The 22,855-nt window shown below is 47.3% G+C and overlaps 36 non-coding genes across 36 annotated transcripts; all 36 read left to right on the forward strand.

Annotated features, from left to right (window-relative positions):
* Nucleotides 1-1,023: 1,023 nt before the first annotated feature.
* trnar-ccu (transfer RNA arginine (anticodon CCU)) lies at nt 1,024-1,096 on the forward strand. Its single transcript has one exon. It is a non-coding gene; the product is annotated as a tRNA-Arg (tRNA).
* Nucleotides 1,097-2,587: 1,491 nt separating this feature from the next.
* On the forward strand, nt 2,588-2,660 carry trnar-ccu (transfer RNA arginine (anticodon CCU)). The gene has a single exon. It is a non-coding gene; the product is annotated as a tRNA-Arg (tRNA).
* Nucleotides 2,661-4,151: 1,491 nt separating this feature from the next.
* Nucleotides 4,152-4,224, forward strand: trnar-ccu (transfer RNA arginine (anticodon CCU)). The gene has a single exon. It is a non-coding gene; the product is annotated as a tRNA-Arg (tRNA).
* A 6-nt stretch (nt 4,225-4,230) lies between these two features.
* On the forward strand, nt 4,231-4,302 carry trnam-cau (transfer RNA methionine (anticodon CAU)). Its single transcript has one exon. It is a non-coding gene; the product is annotated as a tRNA-Met (tRNA).
* An 848-nt stretch (nt 4,303-5,150) lies between these two features.
* On the forward strand, nt 5,151-5,222 carry trnam-cau (transfer RNA methionine (anticodon CAU)). The gene has a single exon. It is a non-coding gene; the product is annotated as a tRNA-Met (tRNA).
* A 492-nt stretch (nt 5,223-5,714) lies between these two features.
* trnar-ccu (transfer RNA arginine (anticodon CCU)) lies at nt 5,715-5,787 on the forward strand. Its single transcript has one exon. It is a non-coding gene; the product is annotated as a tRNA-Arg (tRNA).
* Nucleotides 5,788-5,793: 6 nt separating this feature from the next.
* On the forward strand, nt 5,794-5,865 carry trnam-cau (transfer RNA methionine (anticodon CAU)). The gene has a single exon. It is a non-coding gene; the product is annotated as a tRNA-Met (tRNA).
* Nucleotides 5,866-6,713: 848 nt separating this feature from the next.
* Nucleotides 6,714-6,785, forward strand: trnam-cau (transfer RNA methionine (anticodon CAU)). The gene has a single exon. It is a non-coding gene; the product is annotated as a tRNA-Met (tRNA).
* Nucleotides 6,786-7,285: 500 nt separating this feature from the next.
* Nucleotides 7,286-7,358, forward strand: trnar-ccu (transfer RNA arginine (anticodon CCU)). The gene has a single exon. It is a non-coding gene; the product is annotated as a tRNA-Arg (tRNA).
* Nucleotides 7,359-7,364: 6 nt separating this feature from the next.
* On the forward strand, nt 7,365-7,436 carry trnam-cau (transfer RNA methionine (anticodon CAU)). Its single transcript has one exon. It is a non-coding gene; the product is annotated as a tRNA-Met (tRNA).
* An 848-nt stretch (nt 7,437-8,284) lies between these two features.
* Nucleotides 8,285-8,356, forward strand: trnam-cau (transfer RNA methionine (anticodon CAU)). Its single transcript has one exon. It is a non-coding gene; the product is annotated as a tRNA-Met (tRNA).
* A 493-nt stretch (nt 8,357-8,849) lies between these two features.
* trnar-ccu (transfer RNA arginine (anticodon CCU)) lies at nt 8,850-8,922 on the forward strand. The gene has a single exon. It is a non-coding gene; the product is annotated as a tRNA-Arg (tRNA).
* A 6-nt stretch (nt 8,923-8,928) lies between these two features.
* Nucleotides 8,929-9,000, forward strand: trnam-cau (transfer RNA methionine (anticodon CAU)). Its single transcript has one exon. It is a non-coding gene; the product is annotated as a tRNA-Met (tRNA).
* Nucleotides 9,001-9,848: 848 nt separating this feature from the next.
* Nucleotides 9,849-9,920, forward strand: trnam-cau (transfer RNA methionine (anticodon CAU)). The gene has a single exon. It is a non-coding gene; the product is annotated as a tRNA-Met (tRNA).
* Nucleotides 9,921-10,413: 493 nt separating this feature from the next.
* Nucleotides 10,414-10,486, forward strand: trnar-ccu (transfer RNA arginine (anticodon CCU)). The gene has a single exon. It is a non-coding gene; the product is annotated as a tRNA-Arg (tRNA).
* A 6-nt stretch (nt 10,487-10,492) lies between these two features.
* trnam-cau (transfer RNA methionine (anticodon CAU)) lies at nt 10,493-10,564 on the forward strand. Its single transcript has one exon. It is a non-coding gene; the product is annotated as a tRNA-Met (tRNA).
* Nucleotides 10,565-11,412: 848 nt separating this feature from the next.
* Nucleotides 11,413-11,484, forward strand: trnam-cau (transfer RNA methionine (anticodon CAU)). The gene has a single exon. It is a non-coding gene; the product is annotated as a tRNA-Met (tRNA).
* A 492-nt stretch (nt 11,485-11,976) lies between these two features.
* Nucleotides 11,977-12,049, forward strand: trnar-ccu (transfer RNA arginine (anticodon CCU)). The gene has a single exon. It is a non-coding gene; the product is annotated as a tRNA-Arg (tRNA).
* A 6-nt stretch (nt 12,050-12,055) lies between these two features.
* On the forward strand, nt 12,056-12,127 carry trnam-cau (transfer RNA methionine (anticodon CAU)). The gene has a single exon. It is a non-coding gene; the product is annotated as a tRNA-Met (tRNA).
* An 848-nt stretch (nt 12,128-12,975) lies between these two features.
* Nucleotides 12,976-13,047, forward strand: trnam-cau (transfer RNA methionine (anticodon CAU)). The gene has a single exon. It is a non-coding gene; the product is annotated as a tRNA-Met (tRNA).
* A 492-nt stretch (nt 13,048-13,539) lies between these two features.
* Nucleotides 13,540-13,612, forward strand: trnar-ccu (transfer RNA arginine (anticodon CCU)). The gene has a single exon. It is a non-coding gene; the product is annotated as a tRNA-Arg (tRNA).
* Nucleotides 13,613-13,618: 6 nt separating this feature from the next.
* On the forward strand, nt 13,619-13,690 carry trnam-cau (transfer RNA methionine (anticodon CAU)). Its single transcript has one exon. It is a non-coding gene; the product is annotated as a tRNA-Met (tRNA).
* Nucleotides 13,691-14,538: 848 nt separating this feature from the next.
* Nucleotides 14,539-14,610, forward strand: trnam-cau (transfer RNA methionine (anticodon CAU)). Its single transcript has one exon. It is a non-coding gene; the product is annotated as a tRNA-Met (tRNA).
* A 493-nt stretch (nt 14,611-15,103) lies between these two features.
* trnar-ccu (transfer RNA arginine (anticodon CCU)) lies at nt 15,104-15,176 on the forward strand. Its single transcript has one exon. It is a non-coding gene; the product is annotated as a tRNA-Arg (tRNA).
* Nucleotides 15,177-15,182: 6 nt separating this feature from the next.
* On the forward strand, nt 15,183-15,254 carry trnam-cau (transfer RNA methionine (anticodon CAU)). Its single transcript has one exon. It is a non-coding gene; the product is annotated as a tRNA-Met (tRNA).
* An 849-nt stretch (nt 15,255-16,103) lies between these two features.
* Nucleotides 16,104-16,175, forward strand: trnam-cau (transfer RNA methionine (anticodon CAU)). Its single transcript has one exon. It is a non-coding gene; the product is annotated as a tRNA-Met (tRNA).
* A 493-nt stretch (nt 16,176-16,668) lies between these two features.
* On the forward strand, nt 16,669-16,741 carry trnar-ccu (transfer RNA arginine (anticodon CCU)). Its single transcript has one exon. It is a non-coding gene; the product is annotated as a tRNA-Arg (tRNA).
* Nucleotides 16,742-16,747: 6 nt separating this feature from the next.
* Nucleotides 16,748-16,819, forward strand: trnam-cau (transfer RNA methionine (anticodon CAU)). The gene has a single exon. It is a non-coding gene; the product is annotated as a tRNA-Met (tRNA).
* Nucleotides 16,820-18,239: 1,420 nt separating this feature from the next.
* Nucleotides 18,240-18,312, forward strand: trnar-ccu (transfer RNA arginine (anticodon CCU)). Its single transcript has one exon. It is a non-coding gene; the product is annotated as a tRNA-Arg (tRNA).
* A 6-nt stretch (nt 18,313-18,318) lies between these two features.
* Nucleotides 18,319-18,390, forward strand: trnam-cau (transfer RNA methionine (anticodon CAU)). Its single transcript has one exon. It is a non-coding gene; the product is annotated as a tRNA-Met (tRNA).
* Nucleotides 18,391-19,803: 1,413 nt separating this feature from the next.
* Nucleotides 19,804-19,876, forward strand: trnar-ccu (transfer RNA arginine (anticodon CCU)). The gene has a single exon. It is a non-coding gene; the product is annotated as a tRNA-Arg (tRNA).
* A 6-nt stretch (nt 19,877-19,882) lies between these two features.
* Nucleotides 19,883-19,954, forward strand: trnam-cau (transfer RNA methionine (anticodon CAU)). The gene has a single exon. It is a non-coding gene; the product is annotated as a tRNA-Met (tRNA).
* Nucleotides 19,955-20,802: 848 nt separating this feature from the next.
* On the forward strand, nt 20,803-20,874 carry trnam-cau (transfer RNA methionine (anticodon CAU)). The gene has a single exon. It is a non-coding gene; the product is annotated as a tRNA-Met (tRNA).
* Nucleotides 20,875-21,364: 490 nt separating this feature from the next.
* On the forward strand, nt 21,365-21,437 carry trnar-ccu (transfer RNA arginine (anticodon CCU)). Its single transcript has one exon. It is a non-coding gene; the product is annotated as a tRNA-Arg (tRNA).
* Nucleotides 21,438-21,443: 6 nt separating this feature from the next.
* Nucleotides 21,444-21,515, forward strand: trnam-cau (transfer RNA methionine (anticodon CAU)). The gene has a single exon. It is a non-coding gene; the product is annotated as a tRNA-Met (tRNA).
* Nucleotides 21,516-22,363: 848 nt separating this feature from the next.
* Nucleotides 22,364-22,435, forward strand: trnam-cau (transfer RNA methionine (anticodon CAU)). Its single transcript has one exon. It is a non-coding gene; the product is annotated as a tRNA-Met (tRNA).
* Nucleotides 22,436-22,855: the final 420 nt, after the last annotated feature.

Below are 22,855 nucleotides of genomic sequence, written 5' to 3' on the forward strand. Positions count from 1 at the left end.
GGAGTCACAAACTGTGTGACTTTCTACTGACATGCTAACATTAGCTCACTTTGTTATTCTGAAGCCCCTCAGGTGTGTTTTGTGTGTGTTGCTGCTTAATATGAACTCACGTCATAGATGTAAATTCATTGATAGAGCTACTATGAAAGAGAGGAATTCATTAGGCTGTGTAACTTTGATAAGAATTGAGCAACTGTAGTTACATCTTTGGGTAACTTTTCATTACTGAGCCAAACATTGGTAATCCTAGAAATCCAGTATCATGAAGCTGGTCGTCAACTGGAGCTGTTAACCCAGGGTTTTCCAGTCCATCTGCGAACACCCTCACTTTAATGAGTCAGAGCTGGTAATTACGAGCCACTTTGTGCCACAACTGAACTCTTCAATTTGATGCCTTTCAAGCGGCAAAGGACCCGTAAGCAAGGAACTGTGCATAGGAGTCCCAAATGCAGTCGCTGACAGCAGAGTGGCGCAGCGGAAGCGTGCTGGGCCCATAACCCAGAGGTCGATGGATCGAAACCATCCTCTGCTATCGGTGCTTTACTGGCAGGACGTTGACAGGCTGACATGTATTAAACCCATGTTTGAAGTCGCTTTCAACGTCTCAACAGTACAGTCCAGCCCAAGATAATGATCCTTGCCCTGTGGCATCTATCACCAAGTGAGTTCAATTGAGTCTGCCTAGACTGAGCCTAACTGCAATCGAGGAGCTCCTCCTCCTTGTTAATTTCTTAACCATCTTTGAACCCAAGTGACGGAATCAATCCGTGTCAATCAATCTTTTGGACACATTTTGGCACACTTTTTCTGCTGTTCCCCTTTATGTCAAAGCTTTACTCTGTGTCCACCTCTCTCACCTCTCTGCCCCTCCTCTTTCTGTTTTTTTCTTACAGTGCCACAGTAGCGTCAGGGGCCATTGTCATGTTATACAAAGCCACACATTGTGCAGCTTCCCATGTTTTTGCGTTGCAGTGGAACTCACTGTATGTCTTTACAACTGCCTGTCGTTTTTAGGCCCATCGAGCCCCAGTGGCCTAATGGATAAGGCACTGGCCTCCTAAGCCAGGGATTGTGGGTTCGAGTCCCATCTGGGGTGCTTTACAGCAGAGTGGCGCAGCGGAAGCGTCCTGGGCCCATAACCCAGAGGTCGATGGATCGAAACCATCCTCTGCTATTAGTTATTGGTGCTTTACTGGCAGGACGTTGACAGCATGGCATGTATTAAACATATGTTTGAAGTTACTTTCAACGTTTCAACAGCACAGTCCAGCCCAAGATAATGATCCTCATCCTGTGGAGACATCATGGGTTCAATTGAGTATGGCTTGACTGAGCCTAACTGCAATCAAGAAGCTCCTCCTTGTCAATTTCTTAACCATCTTTGAGCCCAAACCCCTGTCTCTTCCTCTGCTCTCTAAAAAACACATTTGTAGTCCTTCTGAATGGGTCAAGTAATCAGAGTTAATGATTCCCAAGCGACTACATGCCATTCCGACTCTCCTTTGGTTACTTGGCTTCACTGAGCCTGACTGACTCGTTTACAGGTATGTATTGAACCCATGTTTGAAGTGGCTTTCAACGGCTCAACAGTGGATTCCTGCCAGAGGTAATGATCCTCGTGGCCTCTATCACCAAGTGGGTTCAATTGAGTGTGACCGGAATCAAGAAGCTGGACGTTAACTGGCTCTGGTAACTCTATCACCAAGCGGGTTCAATTGAGTCTTACCGGAATCAAGAAGCTGGTTGTTCACTGAGTTTGACATACATCTTTGGGTGACTTGCCTTTACTGAGCCCAACACTGGTAATCCTAGAAATCCAGTATCATGAAGCTGGTCGTCAACTGGAGCTGTTAACCCTGGGTTTTCCAGTCCATCTGCTAACACCCTCACGTTAATGAGTCAGAGCTGGTAATTACGAGCCACTTTGTGCCACAACTGAACTCTTCAATTTGATGCCTTTCAAGCGGCAGAGGACCCGTAAGCAAGGAACTGTGCATAGGAGTCCCAAATGCAGTCGCTGACAGCAGAGTGGCGCAGCGGAAGCGTGCTGGGCCCATAACCCAGAGGTCGATGGATCGAAACCATCCTCTGCTATCGGTGCTTTACTGGCAGGACGTTGACAGGATGACATGTATTAAACCCATGTTTGAAGTCGCTTTCAACGTCTCAACAGTACAGTCCAGCCCAAGATAATGATCCTTGCCCTGTGGCATCTATCACCAAGTGAGTTCAATTGAGTCTGCCTAGACTGAGCCTAACTGCAATTGAGGAGCTGCTCCTCCTCCTTGTTAATTTCTTAACCATCTTTGAACCCAAGTGACGGAATCAATCCGTGTCAATCAATCTTTTGGACACATTTTGGCACACTTTTTCTGCTGTTCCCCTTTATGTCAAAGCTTTACTCTGTGTCCACCTCTCTCACCTCTCTGCCCCTCCTCTTTCTGTTTTTTCTTACACTGCCACAGTAGCGTCAGGGGCCATTGTCATGTTATACAAAGCCACACATTGTGCAGCTTCCTATGTTTTTGCGTTGCAGTGGAACTCACTGTGTGTCTTTACAACTGCCTGTCGTTTTTAGGCCCATCGAGCCCCAGTGGCCTAATGGATAAGGCACTGGCCTCCTAAGCCAGGGATTGTGGGTTCGAGTCCCATCTGGGGTGCTTTACAGCAGAGTGGCGCAGCGGAAGCGTGCTGGGCCCATAACCCAGAGGTCGATGGATCGAAACCATCCTCTGCTATTAGTTATTGGTGCTTTACTGGCAGGACGTTGACAGCATGGCATGTATTAAACATATGTTTGAAGTTACTTTCAACGTTTCAACAGCACAGTCCAGCCCAAGATAATGATCCTCATCCTGTGGAGACATCATGGGTTCAATTGAGTATGGCTTGACTGAGCCTAACTGCAATCAAGAAGCTCCTCCTTGTCAATTTCTTAACCATCTTTGAGCCCAAACCCCTGTCTCTTCCTCTGCTCTCTAAAAAACACATTTGTAGTCCTTCTGAATGGGTCAAGTAATCAGAGTTAATGATTCCCAAGCGACTACATGCCATTCCGACTCTCCTTTGGTTACTTGGCTTCACTGAGCCTGACTGACTCGTTTACAGGTATGTATTGAACCCATGTTTGAAGTGGCTTTCAACGGCTCAACAGTGGATTCCTGCCAGAGTTAATGATCCTCGTGGCCTCTATCACCAAGTGGGTTCAATTGAGTGTGACCGGAATCAAGAAGCTGGACGTTAACTGGCTCTGGTAACTCTATCACCAAGCGGGTTCAATTGAGTCTTACCGGAATCAAGAAGCTGGTTGTTCACTGAGTTTGACATACATCTTTGGGTGACTTGCCTTTACTGAGCCCAACATTGGTAATCCTAGAAATCCAGTATCATGAAGCTGGTCGTCAACTGGAGCTGTTAACCCTGGGTTTTCCAGTCCATCTGCGAACACCCTCACGTTAATGAGTCAGAGCTGGTAATTACGAGCCACTTTGTGCCACAACTGAACTCTTCAATTTGATGCCTTTCAAGCGGCAGAGGACCCGTAAGCAAGGAACTGTGCATAGGAGTCCCAAATGCAGTCACTGACAGCAGAGTGGCGCAGCGGAAGCGTGCTGGGCCCATAACCCAGAGGTCGATGGATCGAAACCATCCTCTGCTATCGGTGCTTTACTGGCAGGACATTGACAGGATGACATGTATTAAACCCATGTTTGAAGTCGCTTTCAACGTCTCAACAGTACAGTCCAGCCCAAGATAATGATCCTTGCCCTGTGGCATCTATCACCAAGTGAGTTCAATTGAGTCTGCCTAGACTGAGCCTAACTGCAATTGAGGAGCTGCTCCTCCTCCTTGTTAATTTCTTAACCATCTTTGAACCCAAGTGACGGAATCAATCCGTGTCAATCAATCTTTTGGACACATTTTGGCACACTTTTTCTGCTGTTCCCCTTTATGTCAAAGCTTTACTCTGTGTCCACCTCTCTCACCTCTCTGCCCCTCCTCTTTCTGTTTTTTCTTACAGAGCCACAGTAGCGTCAGGGGCCATTGTCATGTTATACAAAGCCACACATTGTGCAGCTTCCCATGTTTTTGCGTTGCAGTGGAACTCACTGTATGTCTTTACAACTGCCTGTCGTTTTTAGGCCCATCGAGCCCCAGTGGCCTAATGGATAAGGCACTGGCCTCCTAAGCCAGGGATTGTGGGTTCGAGTCCCATCTGGGGTGCTTTACAGCAGAGTGGCGCAGCGGAAGCGTGCTGGGCCCATAACCCAGAGGTCGATGGATCGAAACCATCCTCTGCTATTAGTTATTGGTGCTTTACTGGCAGGACGTTGACAGCATGACATGTATTAAACATATGTTTGAAGTTACTTTCAACGTTTCAACAGCACAGTCCAGCCCAAGATAATGATCCTCATCCTGTGGAGACATCATGGGTTCAATTGAGTATGGCTTGACTGAGCCTAACTGCAATCAAGAAGCTCCTCCTTGTCAATTTCTTAACCATCTTTGAGCCCAAACCCCTGTCTCTTCCTCTGCTCTCTAAAAAACACATTTGTAGTCCCTCTGAATGGGTCAAGTAATCAGAGTTAATGATTCCCAAGCGACTACATGCCATTCCGACTCTCCTTTGGTTACTTGGCTTCACTGAGCCTGACTGACTCGTTTACAGGTATGTATTGAACCCATGTTTGAAGTGGCTTTCAACGGCTCAACAGTGGATTCCTGCCAGAGTTAATGATCCTCGTGGCCTCTATCACCAAGTGGGTTCAATTGAGTGTGACCGGAATCAAGAAGCTGGACGTTAACTGGCTCTGGTAACTCTATCACCAAGTGGGTTCAATTGAGTCTTACCGAAATCAAGAAGCTGGTTGTTCACTGAGTTTGACATACATCTTTGGGTGACTTGCCTTTACTGAGCCCAACATTGGTAATCCTAGAAATCCAGTATCATGAAGCTGGTCGTCAACTGGAGCTGTTAACCCTGGGTTTTCCAGTCCATCTGCGAACACCCTCACGTTAATGAGTCAGAGCTGGTAATTACGAGCCACTTTGTGCCACAACTGAACTCTTCAATTTGATGCCTTTCAAGCGGCAGAGGACCCGTAAGCAAGGAACTGTGCATAGGAGTCCCAAATGCAGTCGCTGACAGCAGAGTGGCGCAGCGGAAGCGTGCTGGGCCCATAACCCAGAGGTCGATGGATCGAAACCATCCTCTGCTATCGGTGCTTTACTGGCAGGACATTGACAGGATGACATGTATTAAACCCATGTTTGAAGTCGCTTTCAACGTCTCAACAGTACAGTCCAGCCCAAGATAATGATCCTTGCCCTGTGGCATCTATCACCAAGTGAGTTCAATTGAGTCTGCCTAGACTGAGCCTAACTGCAATTGAGGAGCTGCTCCTCCTCCTTGTTAATTTCTTAACCATCTTTGAACCCAAGTGACGGAATCAATCCGTGTCAATCAATCTTTTGGACACATTTTGGCACACTTTTTCTGCTGTTCCCCTTTATGTCAAAGCTTTACTCTGTGTCCACCTCTCTCACCTCTCTGCCCCTCCTCTTTCTGTTTTTTCTTACAGAGCCACAGTAGCGTCAGGGGCCATTGTCATGTTATACAAAGCCCACATTGTGAGCTTCCCATGTTTTTGCGTTGCAGTGGAACTCACTGTATGTCTTTACAACTGCCTGTCGTTTTTAGGCTCCATCGAGCCCCAGTGGCCTAATGGATAAGGCACTGGCCTCCTAAGCCAGGGATTGTGGGTTCGAGTCCCATCTGGGGTGCTTTACAGCAGAGTGGCGCAGCGGAAGCGTGCTGGGCCCATAACCCAGAGGTCGATGGATCGAAACCATCCTCTGCTATTAGTTATTGGTGCTTTACTGGCAGGACGTTGACAGCATGACATGTATTAAACATATGTTTGAAGTTACTTTCAACGTTTCAACAGCACAGTCCAGCCCAAGATAATGATCCTCATCCTGTGGAGACATCATGGGTTCAATTGAGTATGGCTTGACTGAGCCTAACTGCAATCAAGAAGCTCCTCCTTGTCAATTTCTTAACCATCTTTGAGCCCAAACCCCTGTCTCTTCCTCTGCTCTCTAAAAAACACATTTGTAGTCCTTCTGAATGGGTCAAGTAATCAGAGTTAATGATTCCCAAGCGACTACATGCCATTCCGACTCTCCTTTGGTTACTTGGCTTCACTGAGCCTGACTGACTCGTTTACAGGTATGTATTGAACCCATGTTTGAAGTGGCTTTCAACGGCTCAACAGTGGATTCCTGCCAGAGTTAATGATCCTCGTGGCCTCTATCACCAAGTGGGTTCAATTGAGTGTGACCGGAATCAAGAAGCTGGACGTTAACTGGCTCTGGTAACTCTATCACCAAGTGGGTTCAATTGAGTCTTACCGAAATCAAGAAGCTGGTTGTTCACTGAGTTTGACATACATCTTTGGGTGACTTGCCTTTACTGAGCCCAACATTGGTAATCCTAGAAATCCAGTATCATGAAGCTGGTCGTCAACTGGAGCTGTTAACCCTGGGTTTTCCAGTCCATCTGCGAACACCCTCACGTTAATGAGTCAGAGCTGGTAATTACGAGCCACTTTGTGCCACAACTGAACTCTTCAATTTGATGCCTTTCAAGCGGCAGAGGACCCGTAAGCAAGGAACTGTGCATAGGAGTCCCAAATGCAGTCGCTGACAGCAGAGTGGCGCAGCGGAAGCGTGCTGGGCCCATAACCCAGAGGTCGATGGATCGAAACCATCCTCTGCTATTAGTTATTGGTGCTTTACTGGCAGGACGTTGACAGGATGACATGTATTAAACCCATGTTTGAAGTCGCTTTCAACGTCTCAACAGTACAGTCCAGCCCAAGATAATGATCCTTGCCCTGTGGCATCTATCACCAAGTGAGTTCAATTGAGTCTGCCTAGACTGAGCCTAACTGCAATTGAGGAGCTGCTCCTCCTCCTTGTTAATTTCTTAACCATCTTTGAACCCAAGTGACGGAATCAATCCGTGTCAATCAATCTTTTGGACACATTTTGGCACACTTTTTCTGCTGTTCCCCTTTATGTCAAAGCTTTACTCTGTGTCCACCTCTCTCACCTCTCTGCCCCTCCTCTTTCTGTTTTTTCTTACAGAGCCACAGTAGCGTCAGGGGCCATTGTCATGTTATACAAAGCCACACATTGTGCAGCTTCCCATGTTTTTGCGTTGCAGTGGAACTCACTGTATGTCTTTACAACTGCCTGTCGTTTTTAGGCCCATCGAGCCCCAGTGGCCTAATGGATAAGGCACTGGCCTCCTAAGCCAGGGATTGTGGGTTCGAGTCCCATCTGGGGTGCTTTACAGCAGAGTGGCGCAGCGGAAGCGTGCTGGGCCCATAACCCAGAGGTCGATGGATCGAAACCATCCTCTGCTATTAGTTATTGGTGCTTTACTGGCAGGACGTTGACAGCATGACATGTATTAAACATATGTTTGAAGTTACTTTCAACGTTTCAACAGCACAGTCCAGCCCAAGATAATGATCCTCATCCTGTGGAGACATCATGGGTTCAATTGAGTATGGCTTGACTGAGCCTAACTGCAATCAAGAAGCTCCTCCTTGTCAATTTCTTAACCATCTTTGAGCCCAAACCCCTGTCTCTTCCTCTGCTCTCTAAAAAACACATTTGTAGTCCCTCTGAATGGGTCAAGTAATCAGAGTTAATGATTCCCAAGCGACTACATGCCATTCCGACTCTCCTTTGGTTACTTGGCTTCACTGAGCCTGACTGACTCGTTTACAGGTATGTATTGAACCCATGTTTGAAGTGGCTTTCAACGGCTCAACAGTGGATTCCTGCCAGAGTTAATGATCCTCGTGGCCTCTATCACCAAGTGGGTTCAATTGAGTGTGACCGGAATCAAGAAGCTGGACGTTAACTGGCTCTGGTAACTCTATCACCAAGTGGGTTCAATTGAGTCTTACCGAAATCAAGAAGCTGGTTGTTCACTGAGTTTGACATACATCTTTGGGTGACTTGCCTTTACTGAGCCCAACATTGGTAATCCTAGAAATCCAGTATCATGAAGCTGGTCGTCAACTGGAGCTGTTAACCCTGGGTTTTCCAGTCCATCTGCGAACACCCTCACGTTAATGAGTCAGAGCTGGTAATTACGAGCCACTTTGTGCCACAACTGAACTCTTCAATTTGATGCCTTTCAAGCGGCAGAGGACCCGTAAGCAAGGAACTGTGCATAGGAGTCCCAAATGCAGTCGCTGACAGCAGAGTGGCGCAGCGGAAGCGTGCTGGGCCCATAACCCAGAGGTCGATGGATCGAAACCATCCTCTGCTATCGGTGCTTTACTGGCAGGACGTTGACAGGATGACATGTATTAAACCCATGTTTGAAGTCGCTTTCAACGTCTCAACAGTACAGTCCAGCCCAAGATAATGATCCTTGCCCTGTGGCATCTATCACCAAGTGAGTTCAATTGAGTCTGCCTAGACTGAGCCTAACTGCAATTGAGGAGCTGCTCCTCCTCCTTGTTAATTTCTTAACCATCTTTGAACCCAAGTGACGGAATCAATCCGTGTCAATCAATCTTTTGGACACATTTTGGCACACTTTTTCTGCTGTTCCCCTTTATGTCAAAGCTTTACTCTGTGTCCACCTCTCTCACCTCTCTGCCCCTCCTCTTTCTGTTTTTTCTTACAGTGCCACAGTAGCGTCAGGGGCCATTGTCATGTTATACAAAGCCACACATTGTGCAGCTTCCCATGTTTTTGCGTTGCAGTGGAACTCACTGTATGTCTTTACAACTGCCTGTCGTTTTTAGGCCCATCGAGCCCCAGTGGCCTAATGGATAAGGCACTGGCCTCCTAAGCCAGGGATTGTGGGTTCGAGTCCCATCTGGGGTGCTTTACAGCAGAGTGGCGCAGCGGAAGCGTGCTGGGCCCATAACCCAGAGGTCGATGGATCGAAACCATCCTCTGCTATTAGTTATTGGTGCTTTACTGGCAGGACGTTGACAGCATGACATGTATTAAACATATGTTTGAAGTTACTTTCAACGTTTCAACAGCACAGTCCAGCCCAAGATAATGATCCTCATCCTGTGGAGACATCATGGGTTCAATTGAGTATGGCTTGACTGAGCCTAACTGCAATCAAGAAGCTCCTCCTTGTCAATTTCTTAACCATCTTTGAGCCCAAACCCCTGTCTCTTCCTCTGCTCTCTAAAAAACACATTTGTAGTCCCTCTGAATGGGTCAAGTAATCAGAGTTAATGATTCCCAAGCGACTACATGCCATTCCGACTCTCCTTTGGTTACTTGGCTTCACTGAGCCTGACTGACTCGTTTACAGGTATGTATTGAACCCATGTTTGAAGTGGCTTTCAACGGCTCAACAGTGGATTCCTGCCAGAGTTAATGATCCTCGTGGCCTCTATCACCAAGTGGGTTCAATTGAGTGTGACCGGAATCAAGAAGCTGGACGTTAACTGGCTCTGGTAACTCTATCACCAAGTGGGTTCAATTGAGTCTTACCGAAATCAAGAAGCTGGTTGTTCACTGAGTTTGACATACATCTTTGGGTGACTTGCCTTTACTGAGCCCAACATTGGTAATCCTAGAAATCCAGTATCATGAAGCTGGTCGTCAACTGGAGCTGTTAACCCTGGGTTTTCCAGTCCATCTGCGAACACCCTCACGTTAATGAGTCAGAGCTGGTAATTACGAGCCACTTTGTGCCACAACTGAACTCTTCAATTTGATGCCTTTCAAGCGGCAGAGGACCCGTAAGCAAGGAACTGTGCATAGGAGTCCCAAATGCAGTCGCTGACAGCAGAGTGGCGCAGCGGAAGCGTGCTGGGCCCATAACCCAGAGGTCGATGGATCGAAACCATCCTCTGCTATCGGTGCTTTACTGGCAGGACATTGACAGGATGACATGTATTAAACCCATGTTTGAAGTCGCTTTCAACGTCTCAACAGTACAGTCCAGCCCAAGATAATGATCCTTGCCCTGTGGCATCTATCACCAAGTGAGTTCAATTGAGTCTGCCTAGACTGAGCCTAACTGCAATTGAGGAGCTGCTCCTCCTCCTTGTTAATTTCTTAACCATCTTTGAACCCAAGTGACGGAATCAATCCGTGTCAATCAATCTTTTGGACACATTTTGGCACACTTTTTCTGCTGTTCCCCTTTATGTCAAAGCTTTACTCTGTGTCCACCTCTCTCACCTCTCTGCCCCTCCTCTTTCTGTTTTTTCTTACACTGCCACAGTAGCGTCAGGGGCCATTGTCATGTTATACAAAGCCACACATTGTGCAGCTTCCCATGTTTTTGCGTTGCAGTGGAACTCACTGTATGTCTTTACAACTGCCTGTCGTTTTTAGGCCCATCGAGCCCCAGTGGCCTAATGGATAAGGCACTGGCCTCCTAAGCCAGGGATTGTGGGTTCGAGTCCCATCTGGGGTGCTTTACAGCAGAGTGGCGCAGCGGAAGCGTGCTGGGCCCATAACCCAGAGGTCGATGGATCGAAACCATCCTCTGCTATTAGTTATTGGTGCTTTACTGGCAGGACGTTGACAGCATGACATGTATTAAACATATGTTTGAAGTTACTTTCAACGTTTCAACAGCACAGTCCAGCCCAAGATAATGATCCTCATCCTGTGGAGACATCATGGGTTCAATTGAGTATGGCTTGACTGAGCCTAACTGCAATCAAGAAGCTCCTCCTTGTCAATTTCTTAACCATCTTTGAGCCCAAACCCCTGTCTCTTCCTCTGCTCTCTAAAAAACACATTTGTAGTCCTTCTGAATGGGTCAAGTAATCAGAGTTAATGATTCCCAAGCGACTACATGCCATTCCGACTCTCCTTTGGTTACTTGGCTTCACTGAGCCTGACTGACTCGTTTACAGGTATGTATTGAACCCATGTTTGAAGTGGCTTTCAACGGCTCAACAGTGGATTCCTGCCAGAGGTAATGATCCTCGTGGCCTCTATCACCAAGTGGGTTCAATTGAGTGTGACCGGAATCAAGAAGCTGGACGTTAACTGGCTCTGGTAACTCTATCACCAAGTGGGTTCAATTGAGTCTTACCGAAATCAAGAAGCTGGTTGTTCACTGAGTTTGACATACATCTTTGGGTGACTTGCCTTTACTGAGCCCAACATTGGTAATCCTAGAAATCCAGTATCATGAAGCTGGTCGTCAACTGGAGCTGTTAACCCTGGGTTTTCCAGTCCATCTGCGAACACCCTCACGTTAATGAGTCAGAGCTGGTAATTACGAGCCACTTTGTGCCACAACTGAACTCTTCAATTTGATGCCTTTCAAGCGGCAGAGGACCCGTAAGCAAGGAACTGTGCATAGGAGTCCCAAATGCAGTCGCTGACAGCAGAGTGGCGCAGCGGAAGCGTGCTGGGCCCATAACCCAGAGGTCGATGGATCGAAACCATCCTCTGCTATCGGTGCTTTACTGGCAGGACATTGACAGGATGACATGTATTAAACCCATGTTTGAAGTCGCTTTCAACGTCTCAACAGTACAGTCCAGCCCAAGATAATGATCCTTGCCCTGTGGCATCTATCACCAAGTGAGTTCAATTGAGTCTGCCTAGACTGAGCCTAACTGCAATTGAGGAGCTGCTCCTCCTCCTTGTTAATTTCTTAACCATCTTTGAACCCAAGTGACGGAATCAATCCGTGTCAATCAATCTTTTGGACACATTTTGGCACACTTTTTCTGCTGTTCCCCTTTATGTCAAAGCTTTACTCTGTGTCCACCTCTCTCACCTCTCTGCCCCTCCTCTTTCTGTTTTTTCTTACAGAGCCACAGTAGCGTCAGGGGCCATTGTCATGTTATACAAAGCCCACATTGTGCAGCTTCCCATGTTTTTGCGTTGCAGTGGAACTCACTGTATGTCTTTACAACTGCCTGTCGTTTTTAGGCCCATCGAGCCCCAGTGGCCTAATGGATAAGGCACTGGCCTCCTAAGCCAGGGATTGTGGGTTCGAGTCCCATCTGGGGTGCTTTACAGCAGAGTGGCGCAGCGGAAGCGTGCTGGGCCCATAACCCAGAGGTCGATGGATCGAAACCATCCTCTGCTATTAGTTATTGGTGCTTTACTGGCAGGACGTTGACAGCATGACATGTATTAAACATATGTTTGAAGTTACTTTCAACGTTTCAACAGCACAGTCCAGCCCAAGATAATGATCCTCATCCTGTGGAGACATCATGGGTTCAATTGAGTATGGCTTGACTGAGCCTAACTGCAATCAAGAAGCTCCTCCTTGTCAATTTCTTAACCATCTTTGAGCCCAAACCCCTGTCTCTTCCTCTGCTCTCTACAAAACACATTTGTAGTCCCTCTGAATGGGTCAAGTAATCAGAGTTAATGATTCCCAAGCGACTACATGCCATTCCGACTCTCCTTTGGTTACTTGGCTTCACTGAGCCTGACTGACTCGTTTACAGGTATGTATTGAACCCATGTTTGAAGTGGCTTTCAACGGCTCAACAGTGGATTCCTGCCAGAGTTAATGATCCTCGTGGCCTCTATCACCAAGTGGGTTCAATTGAGTGTGACCGGAATCAAGAAGCTGGACGTTAACTGGCTCTGGTAACTCTATCACCAAGTGGGTTCAATTGAGTCTTACCGAAATCAAGAAGCTGGTTGTTCACTGAGTTTGACATACATCTTTGGGTGACTTGCCTTTACTGAGCCCAACATTGGTAATCCTAGAAATCCAGTATCATGAAGCTGGTCGTCAACTGGAGCTGTTAACCCTGGGTTTTCCAGTCCATCTGCGAACACCCTCACGTTAATGAGTCAGAGCTGGTAATTACGAGCCACTTTGTGCCACAACTGAACTCTTCAATTTGATGCCTTTCAAGCGGCAGAGGACCCGTAAGCAAGGAACTGTGCATAGGAGTCCCAAATGCAGTCGCTGACAGCAGAGTGGCGCAGCGGAAGCGTGCTGGGCCCATAACCCAGAGGTCGATGGATCGAAACCATCCTCTGCTATCGGTGCTTTACTGGCAGGACATTGACAGGATGACATGTATTAAACCCATGTTTGAAGTCGCTTTCAACGTCTCAACAGTACAGTCCAGCCCAAGATAATGATCCTTGCCCTGTGGCATCTATCACCAAGTGAGTACAATTGAGTCTGCCTAGACTGAGCCTAACTGCAATTGAGGAGCTGCTCCTCCTCCTTGTTAATTTCTTAACCATCTTTGAACCCAAGTGACGGAATCAATCCGTGTCAATCAATCTTTTGGACACATTTTGGCACACTTTTTCTGCTGTTCCCCTTTATGTCAAAGCTTTACTCTGTGTCCACCTCTCTCACCTCTCTGCCCCTCCTCTTTCTGTTTTTTTCTTACAGAGCCACAGTAGCGTCAGGGGCCATTGTCATGTTATACAAAGCCACATTGTGCAGCTTCCCATGTTTTTGCGTTGCAGTGGAACTCACTGTATGTCTTTACAACTGCCTGTCGTTTTTAGGCCCATCGAGCCCCAGTGGCCTAATGGATAAGGCACTGGCCTCCTAAGCCAGGGATTGTGGGTTCGAGTCCCATCTGGGGTGCTTTACAGCAGAGTGGCGCAGCGGAAGCGTGCTGGGCCCATAACCCAGAGGTCGATGGATCGAAACCATCCTCTGCTATTAGTTATTGGTGCTTTACTGGCAGGACGTTGACAGCATGACATGTATTAAACATATGTTTGAAGTTACTTTCAACGTTTCAACAGCACAGTCCAGCCCAAGATAATGATCCTCATCCTGTGGAGACATCATGGGTTCAATTGAGTATGGCTTGACTGAGCCTAACTGCAATCAAGAAGCTCCTCCTTGTCAATTTCTTAACCATCTTTGAGCCCAAACCCCTGTCTCTTCCTCTGCTCTCTAAAAAACACATTTGTAGTCCCTCTGAATGGGTCAAGTAATCAGAGTTAATGATTCCCAAGCGACTACATGCCATTCCGACTCTCCTTTGGTTACTTGGCTTCACTGAGCCTGACTGACTCGTTTACAGGTATGTATTGAACCCATGTTTGAAGTGGCTTTCAACGGCTCAACAGTGGATTCCTGCCAGAGTTAATGATCCTCGTGGCCTCTATCACCAAGTGGGTTCAATTGAGTGTGACCGGAATCAAGAAGCTGGACGTTAACTGGCTCTGGTAACTCTATCACCAAGTGGGTTCAATTGAGTCTTACCGAAATCAAGAAGCTGGTTGTTCACTGAGTTTGACATACATCTTTGGGTGACTTGCCTTTACTGAGCCCAACATTGGTAATCCTAGAAATCCAGTATCATGAAGCTGGTCGTCAACTGGAGCTGTTAACCCTGGGTTTTCCAGTCCATCTGCGAACACCCTCACGTTAATGAGTCAGAGCTGGTAATTACGAGCCACTTTGTGCCACAACTGAACTCTTCAATTTGATGCCTTTCAAGCGGCAGAGGACCCGTAAGCAAGGAACTGTGCATAGGAGTCCCAAATGCAGTCGCTGACAGCAGAGTGGCGCAGCGGAAGCGTGCTGGGCCCATAACCCAGAGGTCGATGGATCGAAACCATCCTCTGCTATCGGTGCTTTACTGGCAGGACATTGACAGGATGACATGTATTAAACCCATGTTTGAAGTCGCTTTCAACGTCTCAACAGTACAGTCCAGCCCAAGATAATGATCCTTGCCCTGTGGCATCTATCACCAAGTGAGTTCAATTGAGTCTGCCTAGACTGAGCCTAACTGCAATTGAGGAGCTGCTCCTCCTCCTTGTTAATTTCTTAACCATCTTTGAACCCAAGTGACGGAATCAATCCGTGTCAATCAATCTTTTGGACACATTTTGGCACACTTTTTCTGCTGTTCCCCTTTATGTCAAAGCTTTACTCTGTGTCCACCTCTCTCACCTCTCTGCCCCTCCTCTTTCTGTTTTTTCTTACAGAGCCACAGTAGCGTCAGGGGCCATTGTCATGTTATACAAAGCCACACATTGTGCAGCTTCCCATGTTTTTGCGTTGCAGTGGAACTCACTGTATGTCTTTACAACTGCCTGTCGTTTTTAGGCCCATCGAGCCCCAGTGGCCTAATGGATAAGGCACTGGCCTCCTAAGCCAGGGATTGTGGGTTCGAGTCCCATCTGGGGTGCTTTACAGCAGAGTGGCGCAGCGGAAGCGTGCTGGGCCCATAACCCAGAGGTCGATGGATCGAAACCATCCTCTGCTATTAGTTATTGGTGCTTTACTGGCAGGACGTTGACAGCATGACATGTATTAAACATATGTTTGAAGTTACTTTCAACGTTTCAACAGCACAGTCCAGCCCAAGATAATGATCCTCATCCTGTGGAGACATCATGGGTTCAATTGAGTATGGCTTGACTGAGCCTAACTGCAATCAAGAAGCTCCTCCTTGTCAATTTCTTAACCATCTTTGAGCCCAAACCCCTGTCTCTTCCTCTGCTCTCTAAAAAACACATTTGTAGTCCTTCTGAATGGGTCAAGTAATCAGAGTTAATGATTCCCAAGCGACTACATGCCATTCCGACTCTCCTTTGGTTACTTGGCTTCACTGAGCCTGACTGACTCGTTTACAGGTATGTATTGAACCCATGTTTGAAGTGGCTTTCAACGGCTCAACAGTGGATTCCTGCCAGAGTTAATGATCCTCGTGGCCTCTATCACCAAGTGGGTTCAATTGAGTGTGACCGGAATCAAGAAGCTGGACGTTAACTGGCTCTGGTAACTCTATCACCAAGTGGGTTCAATTGAGTCTTACCGGAAATCAAGAAGCTGGTTGTTCACTGAGTTTGACATACATCTTTGGGTGACTTGCCTTTACTGAGCCCAACATTGGTAATCCTAGAAATCCAGTATCATGAAGCTGGTCGTCAACTGGAGCTGTTAACCCTGGGTTTTCCAGTCCATCTGCGAACACCCTCACGTTAATGAGTCAGAGCTGGTAATTACGAGCCACTTTGTGCCACAACTGAACTCTTCAATTTGATGCCTTTCAAGCGGCAGAGGACCCGTAAGCAAGGAACTGTTCATAGGAGTCCCAAATGCAGTCACTGACAGCAGAGTGGCGCAGCGGAAGCGTGCTGGGCCCATAACCCAGAGGTCGATGGATCGAAACCATCCTCTGCTATCGGTGCTTTACTGGCAGGACGTTGACAGGATGACATGTATTAAACCCATGTTTGAAGTCGCTTTCAACGTCTCAACAGTACAGTCCAGCCCAAGATAATGATCCTTGCCCTGTGGCATCTATCACCAAGTGAGTTCAATTGAGTCTGCCTAGACTGAGCCTAACTGCAATTGAGGAGCTGCTCCTCCTCCTTGTTAATTTCTTAACCATCTTTGAACCCAAGTGACGGAATCAATCCGTGTCAATCAATCTTTTGGACACATTTTGGCACACTTTTTCTGCTGTTCCCCTTTATGTCAAAGCTTTACTCTGTGTCCACCTCTCTCACCTCTCTGCCCCTCCTCTTTCTGTTTTTTCTTACAGAGCCACAGTAGCGTCAGGGGCCATTGTCATGTTATACAAAGCCACACATTGTGCAGCTTCCCATGTTTTTGCGTTGCAGTGGAACTCACTGTATGTCTTTACAACTGCCTGTCGTTTTTAGGCCCATCGAGCCCCAGTGGCCTAATGGATAAGGCACTGGCCTCCTAAGCCAGGGATTGTGGGTTCGAGTCCCATCTGGGGTGCTTTACAGCAGAGTGGCGCAGCGGAAGCGTGCTGGGCCCATAACCCAGAGGTCGATGGATCGAAACCATCCTCTGCTATTAGTTATTGGTGCTTTACTGGCAGGACGTTGACAGCATGGCATGTATTAAACATATGTTTGAAGTTACTTTCAACGTTTCAACAGCACAGTCCAGCCCAAGATAATGATCCTCATCCTGTGGAGACATCATGGGTTCAATTGAGTATGGCTTGACTGAGCCTAACTGCAATCAAGAAGCTCCTCCTTGTCAATTTCTTAACCATCTTTGAGCCCAAACCCCTGTCTCTTCCTCTGCTCTCTAAAAAACACATTTGTAGTCATTCTGAATGGGTCAAGTAATCAGAGTTAATGATTCCCAAGCGACTACATGCCATTCCGACTCTCCTTTGGTTACTTGGCTTCACTGAGCCTGACTGACTCGTTTACAGGTATGTATTGAACCCATGTTTGAAGTGGCTTTCAACGGCTCAACAGTGGATTCCTGCCAGAGGTAATGATCCTCGTGGCCTCTATCACCAAGTGGGTTCAATTGAGTGTGACCGGAATCAAGAAGCTGGACGTTAACTGGCTCTGGTAACTCTATCACCAAGCGGGTTCAATTGAGTCTTACCGGAATCAAGAAGCTGGTTGTTCACTGAGTTTGACATACATCTTTGGGTGACTTGCCTTTACTGAGCCCAACATTGGTAATCCTAGAAATCCAGTATCATGAAGCTGGTCGTCAACTGGAGCTGTTAACCCTGGGTTTTCCAGTCCATCTGCGAACACCCTCACGTTAATGAGTCAGAGCTGGTAATTACGAGCCACTTTGTGCCACAACTGAACTCTTCAATTTGATGCCTTTCAAGCGGCAGAGGACCCGTAAGCAAGGAACTGTGCATAGGAGTCCCAAATGCAGTCGCTGACAGCAGAGTGGCGCAGCGGAAGCGTGCTGGGCCCATAACCCAGAGGTCGATGGATCGAAACCATCCTCTGCTGTTAGTTATTGGTGCTTTACTGGCAGGACGTTGACAGCATGACATGTATTAAACATATGTTTGAAGTTACTTTCAACATTTCAACAGCACAGTCCAGCCCAAGATAATGATCCTTGCCCTGTGGCATCTATCACCAAGTGAGTTCAATTGAGTCTGCCTAGACTGAGCCTAACTGCAATTGAGGAGCTGCTCCTCCTCCTTGTTAATTTCTTAACCATCTTTGAACCCAAGTGACGGAATCAATCCGTGTCAATCAATCTTTTGGACACATTTTGGCACACTTTTTCTGCTGTTCCCCTTTATGTCAAAGCTTTACTCTGTGTCCACCTCTCTCACCTCTCTGCCCCTCCTCTTTCTGTTTTTTCTTACAGTGCCACAGTAGCGTCAGGGGCCATTGTCATGTTATACAAAGCCACACATTGTGCAGCTTCCCATGTTTTTGCGTTGCAGTGGAACTCACTGTATGTCTTTACAACTGCCTGTCGTTTTTAGGCCCATCGAGCCCCAGTGGCCTAATGGATAAGGCACTGGCCTCCTAAGCCAGGGATTGTGGGTTCGAGTCCCATCTGGGGTGCTTTACAGCAGAGTGGCGCAGCGGAAGCGTGCTGGGCCCATAACCCAGAGGTCGATGGATCGAAACCATCCTCTGCTATTAGTTATTGGTGCTTTACTGGCAGGACGTTGACAGCATGGCATGTATTAAACATATGTTTGAAGTTACTTTCAACGTTTCAACAGCACAGTCCAGCCCAAGATAATGATCCTCATCCTGTGGAGACATCATGGGTTCAATTGAGTATGGCTTGACTGAGCCTAACTGCAATCAAGAAGCTCCTCCTTGTCAATTTCTTAACCATCTTTGAGCCCAAACCCCTGTCTCTTCCTCTGCTCTCTAAAAAACACATTTGTAGTCCCTCTGAATGGGTCAAGTAATCAGAGTTAATGATTCCCAAGCGACTACATGCCATTCCGACTCTCCTTTGGTTACTTGGCTTCACTGAGCCTGACTGACTCGTTTACAGGTATGTATTGAACCCATGTTTGAAGTGGCTTTCAACGGCTCAACAGTGGATTCCTGCCAGAGGTAATGATCCTCGTGGCCTCTATCACCAAGTGGGTTCAATTGAGTGTGACCGGAATCAAGAAGCTGGACGTTAACTGGCTCTGGTAACTCTATCACCAAGCGGGTTCAATTGAGTCTTACCGGAATCAAGAAGCTGGTTGTTCACTGAGTTTGACATACATCTTTGGGTGACTTGCCTTTACTGAGCCCAACATTGGTAATCCTAGAAATCCAGTATCATGAAGCTGGTCGTCAACTGGAGCTGTTAACCCTGGGTTTTCCAGTCCATCTGCGAACACCCTCACGTTAATGAGTCAGAGCTGGTAATTACGAGCCACTTTGTGCCACAACTGAACTCTTCAATTTGATGCCTTTCAAGCGGCAGACGACCCGTAAGCAAGGAACTGTTCATAGGAGTCCCAAATGCAGTCACTGACAGCAGAGTGGCGCAGCGGAAGCGTGCTGGGCCCATAACCCAGAGGTCGATGGATCGAAACCATCCTCTGCTTTTATCGGTGCTTTACTGGCAGGACGTTGACAGGATGACATGTATTAAACCCATGTTTGAAGTCGCTTTCAACGTCTCAACAGTACAGTCCAGCCCAAGATAATGATCCTCGCCCTGTGGCATCTATCACCAAGTGAGTTCAATTGAGTCTGCCTAGACTGAGCCTAACTGCAATCGAGGAGCTCCTCCTCCTTGTTAATTTCTTAACCATCTTTGAACCCAAGTGACGGAATCAATCCGTGTCAATCAATCTTTTGGACACATTTTGGCACACTTTTTCTGCTGTTCCCCTTTATGTCAAAGCTTTACTCTGTGTCCACCTCTCTCACCTCTCTGCCCCTCCTCTTTCTGTTTTTTCTTACACTGCCACAGTAGCGTCAGGGGCCATTGTCATGTTATACAAAGCCACACATTGTGCAGCTTCCCATGTTTTTGCGTTGCAGTGGAACTCACTGTATGTCTTTACAACTGCCTGTCGTTTTTAGGCCCATCGAGCCCCAGTGGCCTAATGGATAAGGCACTGGCCTCCTAAGCCAGGGATTGTGGGTTCGAGTCCCATCTGGGGTGCTTTACAGCAGAGTGGCGCAGCGGAAGCGTGCTGGGCCCATAACCCAGAGGTCGATGGATCGAAACCATCCTCTGCTATTAGTTATTGGTGCTTTACTGGCAGGACGTTGACAGCATGGCATGTATTAAACATATGTTTGAAGTTACTTTCAACGTTTCAACAGCACAGTCCAGCCCAAGATAATGATCCTCATCCTGTGGAGACATCATGGGTTCAATTGAGTATGGCTTGACTGAGCCTAACTGCAATCAAGAAGCTCCTCCTTGTCAATTTCTTAACCATCTTTGAGCCCAAACCCCTGTCTCTTCCTCTGCTCTCTAAAAAACACATTTGTAGTCCTTCTGAATGGGTCAAGTAATCAGAGTTAATGATTCCCAAGCGACTACATGCCATTCCGACTCTCCTTTGGTTACTTGGCTTCACTGAGCCTGACTGACTCGTTTACAGGTATGTATTGAACCCATGTTTGAAGTGGCTTTCAACGGCTCAACAGTGGATTCCTGCCAGAGGTAATGATCCTCGTGGCCTCTATCACCAAGTGGGTTCAATTGAGTGTGACCGGAATCAAGAAGCTGGACGTTAACTGGCTCTGGTAACTCTATCACCAAGCGGGTTCAATTGAGTCTTACCGGAATCAAGAAGCTGGTTGTTCACTGAGTTTGACATACATCTTTGGGTGACTTGCCTTTACTGAGCCCAACATTGGTAATCCTAGAAATCCAGTATCATGAAGCTGGTCGTCAACTGGAGCTGTTAACCCTGGGTTTTCCAGTCCATCTGCGAACACCCTCACGTTAATGAGTCAGAGCTGGTAATTACGAGCCACTTTGTGCCACAACTGAACTCTTCAATTTGATGCCTTTCAAGCGGCAGAGGACCCGTAAGCAAGGAACTGTGCATAGGAGTCCCACATGCAGTCACTGACAGCAGAGTGGCGCAGCGGAAGCGTGCTGGGCCCATAACCCAGAGGTCGATGGATCGAAACCATCCTCTGCTATCGGTGCTTTACTGGCAGGACGTTGACAGGATGACATGTATTAAACCCATGTTTGAAGTCGCTTTCAACGTCTCAACAGTACAGTCCAGCCCAAGATAATGATCCTCGCCCTGTGGCATCTATCACCAAGTGAGTTCAATTGAGTCTGCCTAGACTGAACCTAACTGCAATCGAGGAGCTCCTCCTCCTTGTTAATTTCTTAACCATCTTTGAACCCAAGTGACGGAATCAATCCGTGTCAATCAATCTTTTGGACACATTTTGGCACACTTTTTCTGCTGTTCCCCTTTATGTCAAAGCTTTACTCTGTGTCCACCTCTCTCACCTCTCTGCCCCTCCTCTTTCTGTTTTTTCTTACACTGCCACAGTAGCGTCAGGGGCCATTGTCATGTTATACAAAGCCACCCATTGTGCAGCTTCCCATGTTTTTGCGTTGCAGTGGAACTCACTGTATGTCTTTCCAACTGCCTGTCGTTTTTAGGCCCATCGAGCCCCAGTGGCCTAATGGATAAGGCACTGGCCTCCTAAGCCAGGGGTTGTGGGTTCGAGTCCCATCTGGGGTGCTTTACAGCAGAGTGGCGCAGCGGAAGCGTGCTGGGCCCATAACCCAGAGGTCGATGGATCGAAACCATCCTCTGCTATTAGTTATTGGTGCTTTACTGGCAGGACGTTGACAGCATGGCATGTATTAAACATATGTTTGAAGTTACTTTCAACGTTTCAACAGCACAGTCCAGCCCAAGATAATGATCCTCATCCTGTGGAGACATCATGGGTTCAATTGAGTATGGCTTGACTGAGCCTAACTGCAATCAAGAAGCTCCTCCTTGTCAATTTCTTAACCATCTTTGAGCCCAAACCCCTGTCTCTTCCTCTGCTCTCTAAAAAACACATTTGTAGTCCTTCTGAATGGGTCAAGTAATCAGAGTTAATGATTCCCAAGCGACTACATGCCATTCCGACTCTCCTTTGGTTACTTGGCTTCACTGAGCCTGACTGACTCGTTTACAGGTATGTATTGAACCCATGTTTGAAGTGGCTTTCAACGGCTCAACAGTGGATTCCTGCCAGAGGTAATGATCCTCGTGGCCTCTATCACCAAGTGGGTTCAATTGAGTGTGACCGGAATCAAGAAGCTGGACGTTAACTGGCTCTGGTAACTCTATCACCAAGCGGGTTCAATTGAGTCTTACCGGAATCAAGAAGCTGGTTGTTCACTGAGTTTGACATACATCTTTGGGTGACTTGCCTTTACTGAGCCCAACATTGGTAATCCTAGAAATCCAGTATCATGAAGCTGGTCGTCAACTGGAGCTGTTAACCCTGGGTTTTCCAGTCCATCTGCGAACACCCTCACGTTAATGAGTCAGAGCTGGTAATTACGAGCCACTTTGTGCCACAACTGAACTCTTCAATTTGATGCCTTTCAAGCGGCAGAGGACCCGTAAGCAAGGAACTGTTCATAGGAGTCCCAAATGCAGTCGCTGACAGCAGAGTGGCGCAGCGGAAGCGTGCTGGGCCCATAACCCAGAGGTCGATGGATCGAAACCATCCTCTGCTATCGGTGCTTTACTGGCAGGACGTTGACAGGCTGACATGTATTAAACCCATGTTTGAAGTCACTTTCAACGTCTCAACAGTACAGTCCAGCCCAAGATAATGATCCTTGCCCTGTAGCATCTATCACCAAGTGAGTTCAATTGAGTCTGCCTAGACTGAGCCTAACTGCAATTGAGGAGCTGCTCCTCCTCCTTGTTAATTTCTTAACCATCTTTGAACCCAAGTGACGGAATCAATCTGTGTCAGTCAATCTTTTGGACACATTTTGGCACACTTTTTCTGCTGTTCCCCTTTATGTCAAAGCTTTACTCTGTGTCCACCTCTCTCACCTCTCTGCCCCTCCTCTTTCGTTTTTTTCTTACACTGCCACAGTAGCGTCAGGGGCCATTGTCATGTTATACAAAGCCACACATTGTGCAGC

Source organism: Dicentrarchus labrax, unplaced genomic scaffold (genome assembly GCF_905237075.1).
Source record: "Dicentrarchus labrax unplaced genomic scaffold, dlabrax2021, whole genome shotgun sequence".
NCBI classification, from domain to species: Eukaryota; Metazoa; Chordata; class Actinopteri; family Moronidae; genus Dicentrarchus; species Dicentrarchus labrax.